Source organism: Taudactylus pleione, unplaced genomic scaffold, assembly GCF_031769625.1.
Source record: "Taudactylus pleione unplaced genomic scaffold, aTauple2 ptg000005l, whole genome shotgun sequence".
In the NCBI taxonomy this organism is placed as follows: domain Eukaryota; kingdom Metazoa; phylum Chordata; class Amphibia; order Anura; family Myobatrachidae; genus Taudactylus; species Taudactylus pleione.
Genome location: NW_028284408.1, coordinates 22,980,315 through 23,002,200, shown reverse-complemented (window position 1 = coordinate 23,002,200; position 21,886 = coordinate 22,980,315). Strand labels below are relative to the sequence as shown.

The 21,886-nt window shown below is 39.5% G+C and overlaps 1 long non-coding RNA gene across 1 annotated transcript; it reads right to left on the bottom strand.

The window, feature by feature from the left end:
* Positions 1–16,292: 16,292 nt before the first annotated feature.
* LOC148543283 (uncharacterized) lies at positions 16,293–17,632 on the bottom strand. Its single transcript, XR_015879291.1, has 3 exons — positions 17,458–17,632; positions 16,847–16,926; positions 16,293–16,753 (listed from the first exon to the last, which is right to left on the bottom strand). It is a non-coding gene; the product is annotated as an uncharacterized LOC148543283 (long non-coding RNA).
* Between the last annotated feature and the right edge of the window lie 4,254 nt (positions 17,633–21,886).

The window sequence follows — 21,886 nt, the reverse complement described above, 5'->3', positions numbered from 1 at the left end:
GGAAACAATTGAATTCTGCCATTTATCTGATAAGCTGAAACCAGATATCGTGACCATACACTGATAGATATTTCACAGTATATATATATATATATCTGCGTTCCTTTACAGGGTAGGAAGGAACCCTACTATAAATAAGGGAACTGTTGGGCATGAAAGTGCTCTTTCGGACATGCTGAACAATTTCACCATGTCAGACAGACTGATAATTAGTGGTCGGTTGCTGCAATACAATGTTCGATTAACTGGACGATCACCAATATCCATCGGATCTGCCAGATAATTGGACACTGTGTGCCCAACATAACTGATGATATCAGGGTTCTGATTTTTACTCCAAAGTTTTAACGAATCATGGATTTAGCACATCCCTAGTTTTTACTGTATTTGCCTATTAATGGAAATGAGAAACCCAAAAGCCTTACTCTAACAAGGATATTGTATACTCCTTGCCTATTGATTTACATGATTATGATCTGAAAGCAACTGGAGTTTTACTACTGAAGGACCATTCTGCATTGCAATGTTTGTGCTTTTTCGGGTGTCAAAAATGTTTTTTTTTGTTATGGATTGGAATTGCTAATTGGTGTAATGAAATTTGTATTTCTACAAATGTTACAGAAGTCTAAAAAACCCATAGTATTGGTTACATGCCCAGTAAGCTTAGAAGTACTTGCAGTTTCCAGAAAATAAAAGTAATAAAAATTTAAAATATAAAGACAAAAAAAAGATCTGTAAAATATACAGAAAATTACCAAATAAAAATATGTAAATAAACTTAAAGTATGAAAAAACTAAAATGTTAACCTGCTCTAATTAGGGATTTGCATTCTGCCGATGATTAATGAGTGGTAAGCTTACTAGTGTGAATATTACTTTTGATTGTTGTGAAGGATTTTTATTGTTTTATTTGTTATATGAAACTAGCTTAAAAATCATTACTTCAAAAGAAAAATAGCATAGCTACATTTATCTAAAGTTGCATTCAATCCCTGCAATAAAATGAATTAAAAAGAACTCTGGGTTTGGGTATGGAGGTGTCTGAGCATTATAAACAGACAGTGTTATGTGCTTTGGTGTATAGTGTGTTCTAACCAACTCTGTTTTGGCATCTGAAATGGACCTAAAAACTAAACCTGAAGATCACATATATATTATAGCTAAGAAATGCCTAGCCTAATAGGTGTTATTTATTTTTGTAATATATTTCTCAAATATTTTTTTTCTACAGTGAAGAAACAATGGTATGTGGCTTTGTGACTCTGGTTGATATTTTAGATATGGGCAGGGGAGCATGCTGCAAATTAAATTGTATAGATAGAATAATGAGTAACTGTCATATTGTAATATAATATAGTAGTAATAATGGAAAATTTGCCGGGTTAGGTCTTCTAACCTGGCAAATCAATTTCTTCTATCCTGTATGCCCTATGAAGATAAATATTTTCCAAATCCCCTCAATGTGTGTGTTGGTTTTTACCAATTAGCTCCTATGATGTGTACATTTATATGAAGTTCATCCCACTATCTGTAACTTTAAAACAAGCAACCCCCTACGTCTTTAAGTGTTTGAAAATACCCCTTCTTAGTTGTTCTGTTTATAACTTATTTTAACCAGTGCATTAAAGTTTTGAGTTCAATTTAACAAGTATAAGTACCCCTTGAAAATGTCTGAAGTACCCTTTGGTTGTGGTAACGGGGTACATGTTGAGAAATCCTACTGTATAGTGTATACCTCTGTTTTGATTATGTGTAACAACAAATTGTGGCTTGTTTTGACACAGATTGTGTAGCTATAGAAATTACATTTTACTCCCAGGAAATCAGATTAAGCAAAGCAATCAGGCCCTTGCAACAGGCAGTTCATGTATGTAAATGCTTTATTTGGCAGATACTTTTTATGAATATACCACATTGTAACATTCTATCCATAAGGATTTTGAAATGAAGCAATTAATCAGGAAATTCTATATAAAGATGGAAAGTTATGGTGAATTGAGTATGGGGAAAGACTTTGGCTACACAGCTTGCTAAAGGGAATGTTCTCCAAAACACAAACTTTTTAAAATCTTTGCCAGGCTGTCTTCCATTTTTAATTGACATAATTTGTTAATATGTAGACAGAAGGTCACTCACTCTGGGCCTTACTTATAGTTGCATCTGCCCAATCTGCGATACTTTGCACATGCTCAGTAGGCTGAACAAGACATACTTACGCCTCTTGGCTGATCTGCAGGGCTCTTCAGAGTAGCATGGAAGTCATCCGGCTAAATTGGTGTAACTGGGTGGCAGCAGCACATTCGCACTCAGTATAAGTTTGTTGTGGGTGTGTAGACAGAATTGCAGTCTATTCAGAGGCAAGCATGCACACAGATCCAGCACTTTCAGACCAATGTCCTGGACTCAGGATAAAGGCTGGTGCAAATCTGTGCTGACAGCGATGACCGCTACCCACAAGCAGATTTACATAGGCGGTGCAGCCACAAATATCCAGCCCACTTTGAATACAGGCGGTGATCCACAGCTGTTTAACTGTTTTGCGTATGTCTCTAAATCAGGCCCCCTGACATTGGAGGAAGATTAAATGTAGAGCTCCACTTCCCATGTGTTGCTGCAAGTTCTCTGTCCAGATGACAAGCAGAGAGTAACTGAATCATCTACATTTCACAGGTTGTGTTTGATACACATTTTTTAAAAGAAATATATATTTAAGCCAATTAAATATATAGCTAAACTGGTATATTATAATGACGGGATAAGCCTTCATTTCCACTCACTGTGGCACTTTATACCAGTGTCACCAGGTAACTGGAATGATTGTGCCATCAGGGTGAGTCATTGTAATGCGACACTGTATAAGACATTTTCCACAGTAATGCTTGCCTAGGAAATGTATATGTAATGTATTTTGCCAGGACGGGGAAGAATTGCAAATGACATGTTTGTGACACGTTTTTATACATGTGGAGCATTTTTGGTCATTGTTCATTTTTGCTGCCTGCTCTTTTTCACTCAAATTGTTTTAAAATAAATGTTCTTTATTCTATGCTACTTGAGTCTAATAAATGAATGCTTTGTGGTCCTAAATGATTTGGTTACCAAGGGGCAACTGCAGCTATTCTCTAGATAGAACCTATTTATTTTGTATTAATACATTATTTGTTTGTGAGGAATTGCTTAATGTAACATAATGTCATCCTATTCAGGTTTTTTGTTAAGGTAAAGTAGTAGTTGTGTCTGTATCATTATCAGGTCACACTGCACTCTGTGTCGTTGTTTTGTCATTGTGCTTTAAACAGTAATTATGTCCACTGGCCAAAAATGTATTATTGTACAAGTTTAAATTTGCATTAGTTGGATTGAGGTATAAAAATACTTAATCTGTTTTATATCACCTGTACCAACAAAAGATCTTACACTAAAAAATATCTCCACTGAAACATAATGTTGCCTAATTGAAATAATTGTGCAGGGTGCTACAATGTACTCATAATTTATAATACTTGCTTGTTTTTATCTCAATGTGCTTTCATTGTGGTTTGACAGAGTTTTATAGATGGACGCACTGTGGATTGCACTGACTGTTTCCCTGAGGAGTGTCTGTAACACTGAGGAGTGTCTGTAACACTGAGGAGTGTCTGTAACACTGAGGAGTGTCTGTAACACTGAGGAGTGTCTGTAACACTGAGGAGTGTCTGTTAAATGGCAGCAAGTACATTTCTGACTATTTCAGGCAGAAATTCTATATCAAGCATAAGAAGTTATTATAGTAAATTGTAGAAACCAACATTATGATTTTGATTGGGCAAAATATATGTTTGAGAGGAGTCACAGATTTAATGAATTCAAAGCTATGAAGTTCTGACTTTTGCACAAAATAGTAATTGCTAAGTACTATCAGTGTTGAGGAATTTTCCCTTTACCCTACCATTTTCTCCTGTAGATAGAATTAATACATCTAGTACAAGAGCCTCTGCATCATCAGAGATGCTAAACCACTTACGCCATGCAGCTTACACCTCACAGTTGTCACATCGCAATCTTTCAGACCATCTTGCATGTTTACATATTTGACTAATGAAAACGCCCTGACTGTATCTTGATAGAACATTTATTTTATTTTCTCATCAGACCAAAGAGCAAAATGGTTTTGCTGGGAGTAGGGAAGTGGGGCATGTCTCAGGAACAGAAGTAATATGGTGCTGGTGCGGTACTGGGGCATTCTCTGCTGTGAGCATCCAAAGCCCAACAAAAGTCTCTCCTTGTATCTGTGGTGAAAATAATTGAGAACAATGACAGCAAGGGCTTTCTACTACAGCTTGAATGTTGTAAATTAATTTTATATTCCAGCTAAGAAATGTTTGATATCTTGCTATGAATACATTTCTATCCATCACATTGAATAAATGTTTAAGCAGATATAAGAATGCTTTAGTTGTTACTTGTATTTCTTTAATGTCACTGTGTTCAGCAGGCTGATAAGGGTGTAGTCTAGGGCACCAGGATACAGATGGCTGCTGGGGAATAAAATAAAGACATTATTTTTTCATGTTGGCTGTAGCCGCACAGATTAATTAAAGAAGCTTGTTGGTTATCCAGCCATCTTGAGGTGGTGTTGAGGGAAGTTCTTAAAGTCACTACAAGGTGGCTGCACCCAGTGGCTATGTAGCTTATTGCTAAACTTTTTACTCTAAGTACATTGTACTATTGCGCCATCTGGGTACATGTGATTATCTTTATAGCCTGCCTCACATTCCCCAGAAGCCAAGTCTGAACTCCACAAACATCATTAGATCATAAGGTGCCAAGATGAAACATGTCAGTTACTGGGGTAGATGTAAGAAGCCCTTAAGCGGTATCTGCTTCTCCCCGATGTATGATCGGGAGGTTGGTAAATGACAGGCACTATACACCCCTGTCATTATCGGCGCTGCTATCTACAAGATAGCAGTGCCGATAACCTGGGCCATGTTTGAACGGTCAGATCTCCTGACCGTCCGGCCCGCTGTCGCTATCGACAGCTACAACCTGACGCTGCCCTATACCCACAGCAGGGACAGCGCTGTCCCTGCTGAGGCGGCTGCCGGCTCCAGGCTGCGCACGGGGATCTCGCAATACTTGTGAGATCCCGCGCATGCTCAGTGGAGCCGGCCGGGACTGAGACTGAGCGCATCAGCACTAAGCTGATGCGCTGCCGTCTCTTGCGGGTAGCGCCGGAGGGGGGAATTAACGCTCCCCCTCTCCGGCCGATGAGATGTTTATACATCGCATCGGTAGTGCTTCCTACTTCGTCTCGGTAAAGAGGCGAAGCAGGAAGCGATATAGCGGCACGTTAAGTGCCGCTATAATACGTCTACCCCACTGTAACAGCACAAGCTCAATATAAATGGTGATTTCCTGAGCATGCATACACACTGCGCTGTGTTTAGCCTAGGGTGTCCAGAACCCTTTATCAGGCCCTGGGTCCGTTAAACCCTACACACTGAGGAACCGTCATCCTTTCATCTACTTGACAGCGTACAAAAACACTGCATGATGAACCAAAGATTTAACATTTTGATTCATTGATCCATTAGACTTGAATTGCTTAAATATCAATAAAAACTGAAAAATGGGGGTGTTCTAAAACTTTTGGCTGGTATTGTATGTATTTGAAGCACTTGACAGGTTATGGGTACATAAGTTGGAAGGGTAGTTGCAAGCTGCAGGTTGATGGCTGGAAATTTATACCAGGTTGAATTGGAAACCATGGAAGAGAAAGGGGTACAGACAGTGGCAAGGCCAACTTTTTATAGGAAGGGGGGGGAGCAAAGATGGATAAATTAGGCGTCCCGGGCCTACTTGTTTCAAAAGTCAATTATCAACCTGAATAAAAGACTTTGTAAATGCATAATTTGCTATGATTAGAATATATGTAGAATAAATTTGTTTTTTATCCTGTCATTGCATAGAAATGCCTCTGCTCATTGTCTGCATTTAGCCCACGTTATTTTGAAGTGACTGAACTATATCCACCCCACTCATTGCCAGCTTGACCACCAAGGTCACCCAGGCTGCTGAGAGATCACCAATTGCAGAGATAGCTATGGAGATAGCGAAACAATCTGGCAATCAGTACTGTAACCACTAAATTGATAGTAATATTATATATTGGCTAATACAAACACTATTCCTATGAAAGGTGAAATAATTCTGCTATCCAAAAAAATAATACCCCTTTCACACAGAAAAGCGAATTGCCGGATCAAGCATTTGGACCCAGTAATTTGCATATTGACATGGGTCCTTTTTCTATGTGAAGGGGTCAACCCGGGTCATAATTCCTGGGATTTTGACACTGGTTTTTACATAGTGTCTAGTGTGTACCTGGCTTAAGACATGTTAAGTTTAAGAAAGAAAATAAATGAATACTGCACTGGTGTGTCCCTGTCAGAAACAATCAATTGCATCAATAATGGATATCACATATATTTAATAAAAATATATAAAAACATACATAAAAACGCTAAACAATAACAATGAGACTAAAACTCAAAATACCTAAGTAGTGTATTGATGGCTAATAATATTGACACATTATTAACTCATAAAATGATGGATATGTAAACCACAATGGTATCTGATGGAGGTTTTGAATAGCAATGTCCCATATGCAAATAAATATTAATAACGAATTGACAACCATGATAATAAAAGAAACCCAGCACGTGATATAGGTAAACAATATATAGTCATATGGTTGGAACAGTCATGGCCCGCAAGTGTAATAAGAGGAGTAAGGACAGTCTGACAAATCCAATGACACCTGCTCAGATGGTTAAAACCCACTTGGAATTAGTGGATGGAGCCCCCATGTAGGGGATTTACTCACGGAGCGTCTCTGGTAACCCACAGCTTAGCGAGCGGCCTGGAGGCCGGGCGAAAAAATCACGCCCTTCAGACCTCCGGTAGCGAGCATGTCTAAATCAGGGTCCTAGTCTTCTATTTTAGGAGTAATTTATGACAATTTTACAGAACTCTGTGGCTTTTACTCCTGTATGCAAGCCTGCAGAAGTGTATGTGTACTTCCGTTGGATACATACTTATATCTTGTAGTTAATAAAAAATGCAAAAGCATAAAAATCCCTCACAGAACCTGCTTGGAACCTGGAACATACGGCCTAGCATCACACGCACCCGTTCCTATGTATCTGGACTAACAAAATTAAACCTGATACTTTACCGTACACTTAAACTATGAAGTGTCAGAAATGTCTCGAATTTCAAATCCGAGATGTCCAAATTCATGCCCTGCTGCATTGTATCCTTATCCTCAAACCATAAGGAAACCTCCAAGTCTGAATTGGGCGCAACTGTTCCTCCTCGTGGGACAAAGTAACAGATGGACATCAACCTTTGTGTCAAGTAGCTGAAACCCCATTCAAAGAATTTAAAATGGAGTCTTCCAGCAGATATTGTATATAGGGGGAGTAGCTATGTACAAATGTTATCATTTAAAGTGCTCACATTTCTGGACCACCACTATACCCTGACATTACCAGTGTCCCCCAGTTGGATGACTAAGAAAACAACCCCCCCAAGTCTGGGTGTACACAACATCCCTCCCACAATCTAAATTATCAGCACACAAGATAACTAAGCAGTCCTCACTGCCTATGCTGTGGTGTTATCTACTTTCATGTAAGCCAGAGATTCCCAAACTCCGCCATTATCGTCCAGGTTTGAAGGATACCCATGCTTAAAGGCCCCCATACATCAGCAATCTGAAAACCACAATTGAACAATTTGAAGATTTATTGCCCGATCTTAGGATTTCCCAATCTAGCAATAAGCGACCATACATTACAGATCTGTTTCAGTGATTTGCAGATCGATTGCAGCAAACAGATCTGCCAATCTTGAAAGGCCCATCATTTTGCTAGAAACGGTCTGCAAATCTTCTGATCATGCCCATACACTAGCAATTTACAGCCCCAATCCATCTGTGATATCCAACATGTTGGACAATCTGATTTACCAATTCCAATCACTTTTTGGTTGCGATCTGTGAAGCCCATACATTGCAGATATTTATACACAATCGATTGCAAATTGCAGGATTGCCACAATCGATTGCTGATGTATGGGGGCCTTGAGTCCAGATGGTTAAATCAAATTGGCTGAGGTACTAATTACGTCACCTGTGCTCAAGCATGCATAGCCTTAAAATGTGGACTATAATGGTGGAGTTTGGGAACTTCTGATGTAAGCTATCCACCACACCACATTTTAGCTATTATATGTGACATATCAGTGGCAGTTGTCTTTTTTTTGCCTCTGGACAGAACATCTGGTGGGCAGACAATATAGGCCATCATTGTACAATATACATTCCCATTTGTCATGAAGGAGAGCCTGTAATGGATTTAGCGTGTAGCTGTACACCGTTCATTTTCAACTCAATCTACAGCCTGCAAAAAAATATACAACATTCATTTTCTTCAAAAGTTTCGACATAATTTAAGTGTTAGAGTCGATACTGTGAAAAATGTCCGGCTTTCAAATGAACTTTTTGACATAACTTTCTAAGAACTATTTTGTATTTGTGGAAAAAAAAACTCTTTATAAAACAATTTTTTTATTTATCTTTATAACAGCACAGAGAGACATAATAACATAAAAAAGCAACAAAATTATAACAAGAATATAAACGCAGCAATGCATGTGGTAAGTGGCAGGATGGATCCAGGGGCAAACACAAGATTTGTAAGGGGGCGTTTCTCTGCGCGTGCGTGCGTATGTGTATATATATATATAATAACCCCAAGTATCGGCGGCACTCACGGTTTTTAAATAATGAGGACAACAGTCCAATCTGTTTCAACGTTTCGGTATATTTCAACCGTCGTCAGAATGACGACGGTTGAAATATACCGAAACGTTGAAACAGATTGGACTGTTGTCCTCATTATTTAAAAACCGTGAGTGCCGCCGATACTTGGGGTTATTCTAATTAAATACGGAGGGCACCCAGTAAGCTGTTATTTAATGACGGAGAGTGCCGATCACTGGTTGGAATATATATATATATATATATATATATATATACATACATACACACTTTTCAAATTGCAACTCCTTTGAACATAGGGAATGTTGGTTCCAAAATATTGCAATAATTTGTTAAGCTGACCACCGCTTCACGGTCATTCCCATCTGGCCAGTCCCTACACTGATTCTCAGATAAATGAACTTGATCTGCCACCTTTGGCTCAAGTTGCATACATTTTAAACATGAAACTGGGTCCTGCCTTAAAGAGACAGGACCACACCCAGGGCTATCAGTTACTAAGCACCTGGAAAAAGAAAAAAAAGTCTTACACTTGAAAAACAGGGTGCCCTAGCAAGTGTGACCACAAAATTTAAATAAACGACAGGCTTAATCCACGGCACTCAACCATCAGGGGTGCCCTTGGCACTCACGTGGATTAAGCCTGTCGTTCACAGTCCACTTGCTGATATGCAAATTAAAGATGTCACTGTTGAAGTACAACAGGATGAGGATACTGGTGTAGCTGGTGCTGAGGAGGAAGTTGGCGAGGAGGATTCTGATGGTGATGTGGTTTGTTTAAATCAGGCTCCGGGGGAGACAGTTGTCCGTGGGATGAAAAAGCCCATCACGGTCATGCCTGGGCAGAAGACCAAACATTCCACATCTTTGGTCTGGCAATATTTCTATCCAAATCCGGACAACAACTGTCTTCCCATATGTAAAGGTAAAATAAGTAGGGGTAGGGACGTTAACCACCTAGGAACATCCTCCCTTATACGTCACCTGCAGTGCGTTCATAAAAAGTTACTGTCAAGTTCAGAAACTTTGGCTAAGACCGTAAGCAGTCCAGGGACACCTAAATCCCTTTGTCCTGTTGTATCCAAGCGCCTGCAAACCACACCGTCAACTCCCTCCTCGTCAATTTCCTCCTTAGGATCGGAAGTAGTCCTGCAGGCCATGTCACTGGCATGACTGACTCTCCTATCCGGGATTCGTCTGGAGGATCCTGCATTGCTACGCCTACTGCTGCTGGGAGTCGCTCATCATCCCAGAGAGGAAGTAGGCACACCACTAATTTTACTAAACAATTGACCCTCCAACAGTCCTTAGTGAGGAGGATAAAGTACGTTAGCAGTCATTCTGAAGCAAAACATATAACTGAGGACCATTCAAGCCTATACATCCACCTATGACATAGGCAAAGGAGGGGGTATGCACCTGACTCAAGCACAGTGGAGAATGATTTCCGTGTTGTGCAAGGTTCTCCAGCCCTTCGAACTTGCCACACGTGAAGTCAGTTCAGACACTGCCAGCTTGAGTCAAGTCATTCCCCTCATCAGGCTTTTGCAGAACCAGCTGGAGAAAGTGAAGGAGCTAAGACGGACTGATTCGGCTCAGCACGTGGGACTTGTGGATGAAGCCCTTTATTCGCTTTGCCAGGATTCCAGGGTGGTCAATCTGTTGAAATCAGACCACTACATTTTGGCCACCGTGCTCGATCCTAGGTTTAAAGCCTATGTGGTGTCTCTCTTTCCGGCCGACACAAGCCTGCAGAGGTGCAAAGACCTGCTGGTGAACACACTGTCAGCTGAAGCGGAACGTGACACGTCAACAGCTCCTTCTTCATTTTCTCCCGCAACTGGGGCTGCCAGGAAAAAACTTAGGAAAAGAAATAAATTTATATATATATATATATATATATATATATATATATATATATATATATATATATATATATACACACACACACACACACAGAGAGAGAGAGAGAGAAAAAAAAACATATATATATATATATATATATAAAACCTCTGCGCTAATAAAAATCAACCATAAAGATGTGAATTGGCAGATAAATCACAGCAACCATTGCTTGTGCAGAAATTGTTCAGAACTCGATCAATAAAACAAAATATATTTAATCATACACATAGTAAATAGAAAAATAAAACTAAAAATTTTAACATATATCATAGTACATCTAATAACATAATACTAAGATAGCTTAAAAATTGATAGCAATTGCTTAAAGTCACTCTCATGCAAAGCACCTTATATATTAGGTAGAAAAAGGAGGGGGATTTAACCCCCTATTGTACCTCAGCACACTGAATAATACCTGCAACAATATATGAAGACTATATGGTCATAGAAATTCAGAGATATTAGTTGCATGCATTTGCAAATACATGGGAGGCTGCTGGGCCACGTCACGGCTTCTCTGTTACCAGCAGTCCCTAACACTAAGGGGTTCACGTCCGGGGCGCAGTGCACCCCAAAAAACGTCCAGCCCAGGACCCCCCCAGGGCATCACACGAAAATGGAAAAAGAGTGACAGTGCAGTGTAAAGTATAGCTGTGTGTGAGTAATCATTAAGTGTGGAATGAGAGGTTAAATATATGTGAAAAAATACATGAATAATAAACAAACATAAAAGGTGATGTGAAAAGCAACTATGTGTATTAAGTGGTGATGCCCTGAGGAGGCCCAGCCAGACCAGTCCCGGGGGCCCTACGCCCAAACGCTCACCCCAAATGTAAAATATACCAATTATAAGGCCTCATGATAAAGGCACATATATAATTTTGTCAAATGTAAGGCCTCATGATAAAGGCACATACATAAATGCATCCAAATTGAGAGCCAGCTTACCTGGGAGTCACCCCTGGGAACTCCAACTAGCACTACTAGAACCAGCATGCCCTACTAATGCTGGCTCCTTCATGCAACTCATAACAAACAAACAAAAATGGCAGCTGCTCAATCAATCCAGCAGTACTAATCAGGTGCATGAAAGGGAGGGGGATTTAACCCCCTATTGTATCTCAGCACACTGAATGATACCTGCAACAATATATGAAGACTATATGGTCATAGAAATTCAGAGATATTAGTTGCATGCATTTGCTGGTAACAGAGAAGCCGTGACGTGGCCCAGCAGCCTCCCATGTATTTGCAAATGCATGCAACTAATATCTCTGAATTTCTATGACCATATAGTCTTCATATATTGTTGCAGGTATTATTCAGTGTGCTGAGGTACAATAGGGGGTTAAATCCCCCTCCTTTTTCTACTTAGTCTGACCCCTCCCTTTCATGCACCTGATTAGTACTGCTAGAATTATTGAGCAGCTGCCATTTTTGTTTGTTTTTTTGTTTGCACCTTATATATTAATAATGGTATTATCTCAATATATTGAATACCACTATCCCTTAATTGAAATGTCCTGCTGCCATCCGTGTTTAGGCATATAAGGCAATATAGATGAGGATTTGTCCTGCTATTGAAATAGGTAATAAATTATCCTCATATGTGCATAAGGGTAGAAAACTGCAAATGTCCCATATGGATATTCAGTTCGTGAACTGGCCAGTTCTAAACAGCAGCTAAAGTTAATGCTCACCCCGCTGGTGTGCTCAATAGCCACAGGGCTTCCTGTATGAGCTCCGGCTGAAAACAAGCCTTGGATCCAGTATCAGAGACAGCCTGCCTTCCACTGAGGAGATGTCTTGCAAAGTAGCAGCGACCGCGCTGTATAGATACACTGTAGCAGTGGCGTTAGCACGTGATTGGCACACCAGCATCCTGGGCGATCGAGTCAATAGCTGCTGGATGTCCTGGACTACAACGATGTGGCTGGGGATCCCTGACGCGTTTCGCCCCTATATGCAGTGGGGGCTTTCTCAAAGAGTGTTGATCCCCTCCACCAGCCATCCTTTTAAAGTAGTTGAACTTACATCTAATTGGTCATTCAATTAAGTAAGTCATTTTCAGGTGTGTGGTATCAGCTGTGTTTCTTCCACACCTATTTTGTGCTTAGCAATTGTTTCAATGCTTAGATCTAGCTATATATACACAAACAAGCTTGGATCAGCTTACATCAAAATAGTCACATTCATATGAACGAGTGCTTATGCACATTATAATTTTCACCAAAAGATATACATACACATCTATAGAACAATTTGATCGAGTCCCTACAAATACACTTCAATATGTTATTAATACCAAAACAAAACAAATAAATGATTAAATACATAAAATATGAATACACATTTTCAATATATAAGGCAATAAATAATTTTGTTATTATTATTATTGTTGAACTCCTGACCATCTGCTCCTTAAGCAAGTGACCTAACCACTACTCTATAGCAATGACCGCTGAAAACTATTGATATAATGGTATTCATTATCTAGAAATCCTCATATGTTTGTTTTAAGATGTTTTCAGCTCAAATCAGCACCAAATGTACGATTATAAGAATATAAATAAATAACCGTTTGTGCTGGATGATCTTAGGATTGAACCCCTGACCATCTGTTCCTTGGGTGATTACTCTATGTCTTTTCTCCTTAGAACTTGAATAAAATTTATTGGTAACCATTATACATGAATCTACACATGCATATTCTAATGTAGCTAAACTACATAAATATTTTAAAAGATAAGAGAGAGAAGTCTGAAATGTCATACAATTATGACGAATTGATGGAAACTTGAATTGAGAACTCTGATACTAAAGTATCATCACTTATAAATATTACCACGGATGTATTTATCCTATGAATCCACAGAATATACATGTTTACTAATATAAATTATTCTATATTGGTCATAAGAATGACCTGTCCCTAATAATCCCCTCTACAAGTGTACAAAATACTTAAACCACTTCACTCCAAAAGGACTAAACGATAATGGCCGACTATACTGCATGAACCCCAAAGGGACTGAAATGTGGTGGGCCATGTATAATATAATATTAAGCAAACGACTCAAAATCAATGGTTTCATTGAGTCCATTCGGAAATAGGGTCCGTAACCTAAAGATCCAAAAGGCCTCTTGGGAACATAACCTTTTGAATCTGTCCCCTCCTCTATAAGTTGGCTTGATATGTTGAATCCCCAAAAAAGACATACCCTTAGGGTTTCCATTGTGATGAGTACTGAAATGCCTAGAAACACTATGTAATTGGTATTTTTTGATAATATTTAAACGGTGTTCTCTACATCTCAAGAGGCCTCATGTGCTTCTCCTCCCCCTACATATAGTATAATTTACTCCTAACTCCCCACAACAGCACCTAACACTTGGTTGCTTATGTCCTGCTGCTTGTGTTATGCAGCTATGTCTATAAACCATGTCCTTGTCCTGCCTTGTATTGTACGGCTAATAACTGTTTTTCTTGTTTGCTCATTTATGTACTGTGTAAGGTGCTGCGGAACCTTTGTGGTGCCATATAAATAAAGGATAATAATAGGTATCCTAAGCAACCCGCTGGCGGTGATGCAGGGCAGGCAGGACCAAGTTTGGACATCTGGTCCAGACTGAAGGACCTGGCAACAATTTCTGACATGTCTACTGTCACTGCATATGATACTGTCACCATTGATAGAATGGTGGAGGATTACATCGGTGACAGCATCCAAGTAGGCATGTCAGACAGTCCGTACCTGTACTGGCAGAAAAACGAGGCAATTTGGAGGCCCCTGTACAAACTGGCTCTATTTTACCTGAGTTGCCCCCCCTCCAGTGTGTACTCCGAAAGAGTGTTTAGTGCAGCCGGGAACCTTGTCAGCGAAAGGCGTAGGAGGTTGCTTCCACAAAATGTGGAGATGATATTCATCAAAATGAATTATCAACTCTTCCATGGAGACCAGCCTCCAGAACATACAGAGGGACCTGTGGTGGTGGATTCCAGCGGGGACGAATTAATACTCTGTGAGGATGAGGTTGTACACAACACTGAAGAGGGTGAGGAATCGGTGGATGAGGAGGATGAGGACGACATCTTGCCTCTGTAGAGCCAGTTTGTGCAGGGACAGATTAATTGCCAGCTTGTTTTGTGGGGGCCCAAACGAACCAATCATTTTAGCCACAGTCGTGTGGCAGACCCTGGCACCTCTTTTTTTTTGCATTATGTACTGTTTGGGGCCTAGTGTTTCAAACTGCCATCCTGTCTGCCACTGCAGTGTCACTCCTAGATGGGCCACGTGTTTGTGCCACCCACTCGTGTCGCTTAGCATAGTCATCCAGCTACCTCGGTGCAACCTTTTGGACATAAAAACACTATTGTGAGGTGTGAAGTTTTCAGAATAGACTGGAAATGAGTGGAAATTAAGGTTATTGAGGTTAATAATAGCATAGGAGCAGAAAAACCCACAAATTCTGTGATTTTAGCTGTTTTTATGCTTTTTAAAAAAAAAATACAGATCCAATACACAAAACCCAGAACCCAAAACACGGAAGGGTGGTTTTGGCAAAACCAATCCAGATCCAAAACACGAAGAAAGATCCAGGTCCAAAACACGAGAAGTGGCCAGTGCACACCCCTAATATATATATATATATATATATTTTGCCAAGATCAATGATCTTTAATATATCATCTGTGTATACAGAAATATGGAAGGAAGCACTCACCAATTAGGTTTAAACAACCAACATTTGTTCAGAATAATAAATATTTATGATCCGCCACAGATGGCATAATTCATAATCCGCCACATAAAGCGTCGACGGTTCGGTTCTGCCGTAGTGTAGTGGAGCCTATTAGACTTTGTCATGATTATTTTTTCACTTTTATCCCCAGATGTACTGTCTTGTCTTTAATAAACGTTAACATTGCTTATAACGCCTGTCTTGAGAAAGGTTCTCATGCAGAACCGAAACGTCGACGTTTTATGTGGCGGATTATAAATATTTATTATTCTGCATACATTTTGGTTGTTTAAACCTAATTGGTGAGTGCTTCCGTCCATATTTCTTGATATACGGATGATATATATTATATGTATATATATATATATATAAAATTACCACCCACATTCCTCTCACACATGGATAGTTAAATTTTTACAATGTGCTGTGTAAGTATAGTTGTATTCCCAATTTGGACTGCTCCTTTCCCCTCCCACAAACAGACACTCGTATTGCAGATTGCACACACAGACACTCAGAGCAAATTATACACTGTCGAAGCCGAATGGTTGTCTAAGACCTAAATTGTAAAAATAATATTTGCACAAGGCCATCTGGCGTAGTCAGTATAATATCATTGTGCACGGCGCTATTTTAGCGTTGTGTACATCTGCCGTGTTATTGCATACTGTTAAAGTCTTTACATAATAAATGCACACGAATACACATATATATTTAAAGACTTTATATATTCAGTGCTGACAGACAAGTCTTGTGGACATGTCTGGGACTAGTAATTGGAATACACAAAGATACTGTGAGGTGCAGATGAGTGTTTTAACTGAACTATTGTCTTTAAGTCTGACTATCATTGTATGCCTAAACGAACTGGCATTTACATTTCCAAGTAGGCTGGAGAGGCCTTTGATTACATTGTGATTCCATCAAGTGTCTGCTGGCCATCTCTGATAATTTAGTTTAGACAGAAGTAATAATAAAACCAGTTACTGTGTAAAGAGAGATATATATATATATTCCAATATACTGCACTCACACCTTAAAAAGTTATATGTTCAGGGTGCTCTCCAAACCCTTGGGTTCCAAAATATAAGAAATATCTGTGAATTTCTCAGATGAAGGCACTCACTTAAAAATTATTGATTTTATTGAGACATTTTTCTTCAAAAAAAACTTTTAGACGTTAAAGTCAGACACCATATTTGGTTGTGTCGACGTTTCGGTCCAATTTATGACCTTTTTCAAGACTAGTGTCTTTCAAATCACAAGTTTATAGATCTACAAATAAACAAAAAAACATAATAAGTGAAATGGTGACAATGTCTATCTGGCCCCATCCTACAAGATAATGAGCAAATAATCATTACATACGTCGAAATCATATGTATGTTCAACATACTGTATCAGAATCGCTGCCTGGCACAATGAGGATATGGACGTGTTAACATCACCTAGAAAGAACAAATGAAGATATATGCAAATATAAATGTACATGTATATACCCATATATGTGAACACATGCATACATGGTCATGCAAGCACCTGATGTGAATCTGAAAATACATGAACCTATATATCTACCAAACAGGTGTTCATATATTCAAACACATATATGTGTGCCAAACAAATAAACACCATCATATGACAAAGCACCCAGAGTACATAACTATCTAAAGCAATTCCAAACAATATCAGACAGTATATAAATAGAAAACACATAAATATACACTTATACCAATATCATCAAACTAGTATATATCATAGAGCAACATCTTATATAAACTGAGGATACAATGTCAGTCCTAATGATAATATAAACATTTTACAATATACTGTGGCTCATATGCTTGAACCCAGGCTGCTTAAAACCAAAGCATGTAAACTAAAGTGTATATACTAGCAATATATCATTTAAACAGACTCAATATTGAGCACAACAATACTGATATTAGTAACTGAATGGAATGCAGGACACACATTACCTTATCCTTCATAGTGGCAGCATCAACAACAACCTGCACAGCGCACACATGGAGCTCAGAGCTCCGGAAGCAGCAGAGGTCAGAGTCACTGACCATGCTTATTTAAACAAGCCCAGCCACACATCCCCATGTGATATCAATTAACTCAACGATGGGCACCTGAATATGATGCAATGAACCATAAATCAACTGAAAGCAGACACTCCAACATCCGGCGGCCATATTTGAAGCCAAAAACCGGAAAGTAAGGGCAAAAATGCCCATACATCAACAAATCAAAAAACAAACACCAAAATGCGATGCAATCATATCAATAAACTACTCTATAGTGTAATAAATGAAACTAGGATCATCAAAATGCTAAAAGAATAGATCAAATAAAGGATGGGACCAGACAAAAAGTGATCACATAACAGGATCATAATATGGGATATATAATCAAAGAAATATACAATATATTACACAATAAGTGCTCAAATGATAATAAAATAAACCAAAAATATTAAATCATCACATATATGAGATTATATGATGAAGTACTATCCTCAAGCTGAATAAACAGAAGAGAAAAGCAATAGGATACCATAAAAAACCAAAGTGTGGCCGGTATAGAAAAATAAGAATAAAACACCAAAGATAGAATGGCCAAAGAATATATTAATAGATTATATATATATATATATATATATATATAACACAAAACGTGCATAATAATAACAATTGGAAAAAATTAACTATAAATTATAGTGAGCTATATAAAATACACATATATATATATATATATATATATATATATATTCTATACATAGACCCCTAAAAAAAATAAAAAGTCACCAGATTCAAAAACAAATATACCACCACCATCAAAAAGGTTTAAATAAAAACACCAAGAGGATTATGCTCATTAAGGCCACATGGAGCCACAGTGTCCAACGTATATATCCAGAAACACTCCTTTTTCTTCAATGATGACAGTCTATCACCACCCAACTGTGGTGGGGGAATCCAGTCTATAAGTTTGCACTTTAAACTTGCCAATGGATGCTTCTTCTCCATAAAATGTCTGGCCACTGGTTTGTCTGTGGACTTAGTTTGAAGAGCAGCCCTAATTGAAGAACGATGGTTGGCCATACGATCACAGAACCTTCTTGTGGTCAGACCGACATAATAAAGCCCACAGGGACATATCAAGATATATATAAGATGATCTAAATTACAATGCAACCGATAATTAATTTTGATTTTACGGCCAGTATGAGGATGCGGAAAAGTTGGACCTGTGATCATAGAACTACATGTCACACAATTGCCACAGGAGTAGGAAACGGGTTTTTTTGTCATCAGTTCTATCTTTGTACATTTATCCGTGGGAAATAGTGTTGGTCTCATTAATAATTGTTTCAAATTGGGGCCTCTTTTATAGGCCATCATCGGGGGACCCATTTTCTTGAACGGTAAAAGCGGGTCTGAAGTCAGGATAGGCCAGAATTTATTCAAGGATCTATTGATTTTATATGAACTACTATCAAACTTGGTGGTATAGATCATCCTATGTGGTTTCTTAATTTCAGGTGAGGTCTCAGTGTTCTCTCTTGAAAAAATATTACGAGCTTTTGTTAAACATCTGGATAAAGTTCCATGTGTGTATCCTCGATCCTTGAATTTGGAAGCCATCTCAACTAGCTGTAGTTCTCTCTCGTTTGAACTAGAGTTAATTCTCATCACCCTGAGAAATTGAGAAATATGTAGATTTTCTTTCAGGGCAGGAGGATGTTGGCTTGATGGAAGCAACGTAAGGTTCCGATCCGTCGGTTTTCTGTATAATGACGTGGACAAACATCCATTATTAATCGAAATCATTACATCAAGGAAATTAATTGATTGGGCATCCACTTGACATGTAAAACGGATCGGGGTGGCAAGTGCGTTTAAACTTGAAACCATTTCCATAAACGACTCCTTAGACCCACGCCATAAAAGGAAGATGTCATCGATGAAACGTCAATAAAAAGTAATTCTGTTTCCAAACTTAGGATAAATGTTCCGCTCCTCATAATGTGTCATATACAAATTTGCATAAGCGGTCGCCAAATTAGAGCCCATCGCTGTTCCGGCTAGTTGCATATAATATGTATCTTTGTATTTAAAGTGATTATATTTCAATACAAAAGCAGCAAGTTCCACAATAAATTCAGTGGGGGTATCAATATCAGGACTATTAGCAAGGGCATCTCTCATGATATTCAGACCATCTTGGTGTGGAATAACCGTATATAAGGAAATTACGTCCATGGTAGCAAGAAGAATGTCATCAGTGATATTATACACGGAACTAATTTTCTGCAAAAAGTCGCTTGTATCACGTATGTAGCTTGTACTATGCAGAACCAATGATTGAAGTTTACTATCAACAAATACCGCTAATGGTTGTAATATAGAACCAATAGCAGACAGATTCATAAATCTCTATCATGTCCTCCAGGAAGACCAATAGTGTCTGCTATTGGTTCTGTATTATAATGTATACTTATGTGTTTTCTATTTATATACTATCTGATATTTGCTTTAGATAGTTATGCACTCTGGGTGCTTTGTCATATGATGGTGTTTATTTGTTTGGCACACATATATGTGTGTTGAATATATGAACACCTGTTTGGTAGATATATAGGTTCATGTATTTTCAGATTCACATCAGGTGCTTGCATGACCATGTATGCGTTCGCATGCGGCAGCTGTGTGTTTGTTACAGCAGCCAATGAGAGTCACACAGACTCTCATTGGCTGCTGCACGGAGGGAGCCGGCTGGAGCTCACACATGAGCTCCGTCTTCCGGCTCCCTCCTCAGCGTGTGACAGCAGAGCGGACGGCGCGGGAGCGGGGATTCAGGTAAGTTTTTGTTTTTTTATTTGTGCAAGGGCCGGGGTCTGCTACTGAGGGGGGTCTGCTACTGGGGGGGTCTGCTACTGGGGGGGGGTCTGCTACTGGGGGTGCGGGGGGCCATACTACTGAGGGGCCTGCTACTGGGGTGGGCTATACTACTGGGGGGGCATCTGCTACTGGGGGGGCCATACTACTGAGGGGCCTGCTACTGGGGGGGCCATACTACTGGGGGGGCCATACTACTGGGGGGCCATACTACTGGGGGGCCATACTACTGGGTGGCATGCTAATGGGGGGCATACTACTGGGGGGGCCTGCTAATGGGGGGCATACTACTGGGGGGGCATACTACTGGGTGGCTGCATAGGGGGCACCACTGCTGGGGGCATTGTGTAAGGGACACCACTACTGTGGGCATTGTGTAAAAGGGGCACTACTGTGGGCATTGTGTAAAAGGGTCACTACTGTGGGCATTGTGTAAAAGGGGCACTACTGTGTGTCGTAACATAAATAAGAGACACTACTTTATGGTGTAATGTGAATCAGGGGCACTATGTGCGGTGTAATGCGAATAAGATTGTGCACTGTGACTCCTTGGGCCGTAGCCCACTTTGTAAACAAGTACTGTGATTCTGCTGGCCGTACCCCACTGGGTGGGTGCACTACTTCTCATTTCTGCAACTGCTGTGTGGCAATGTGTCATAGATGTGCTTTATACTGTGGTGTCTGTGTCGTTGTGCCGCTGCTTTGTCGCTTAGTAACCAGTCAGCTCAATGCAACCTTTGGCCAATAATGTTGAAAACAATATTATAAGCTGTGATATGGTCTAAATTGACTGGAAATTAATGTTATTGAGGTTAATAATACTCTAGGAAGAAAAAAAAGACCAATTTATGTGATTTTAGCTTTTTTTGTAAATTTTTGTAAAAAAATCCAAATCCAAAGCCAGTCACCGCAATTTGGCAAATCCAAAGCCGGACGACGAATTAGAACCAAATCCAAATCCGGCAAAAATGGTCCGGCGCACATCCCTAGTTTAAACCAGTTCTTCGGTGGGAAAACCACACAAAGCAACACTGAAGAACTGGGACATGCCCCTAGTGATGCTATATGAACTGTCCAATGACCTGCATCATACCAGAATGTCCACGAGCAAGATCCAATGGAAACCCGTTAACTAGTTTCTTTGTTCTGGGAGGGTATATAGCTTGCATGCTGGTCCTAGTCTACAGCCATTCTTTCTTGGATGACCACAGACTTCTGGACTGATGACTTTTTTCTGGGACCGGTGCGCAAGCGTATGTATTGGGCTGTATCGCATTATGTATTTCATTGCCTTTGCGCTAATTGTGCTAGATGAAAGCGTGTAACTTTCTTTTATTGCAATAAGAACTTTTGTGCGTTGGAACCACAATTATTGTCTGGACAGCGATTATTTCTCTCTAGCAATATAAGGGTATTCATAGATGGGGGCTCGCAGCTGATATCACGCCACCTGGTTCGCACGATAGCAAATTACCTCGATTCCGCAACAAAAGGGTGGAAG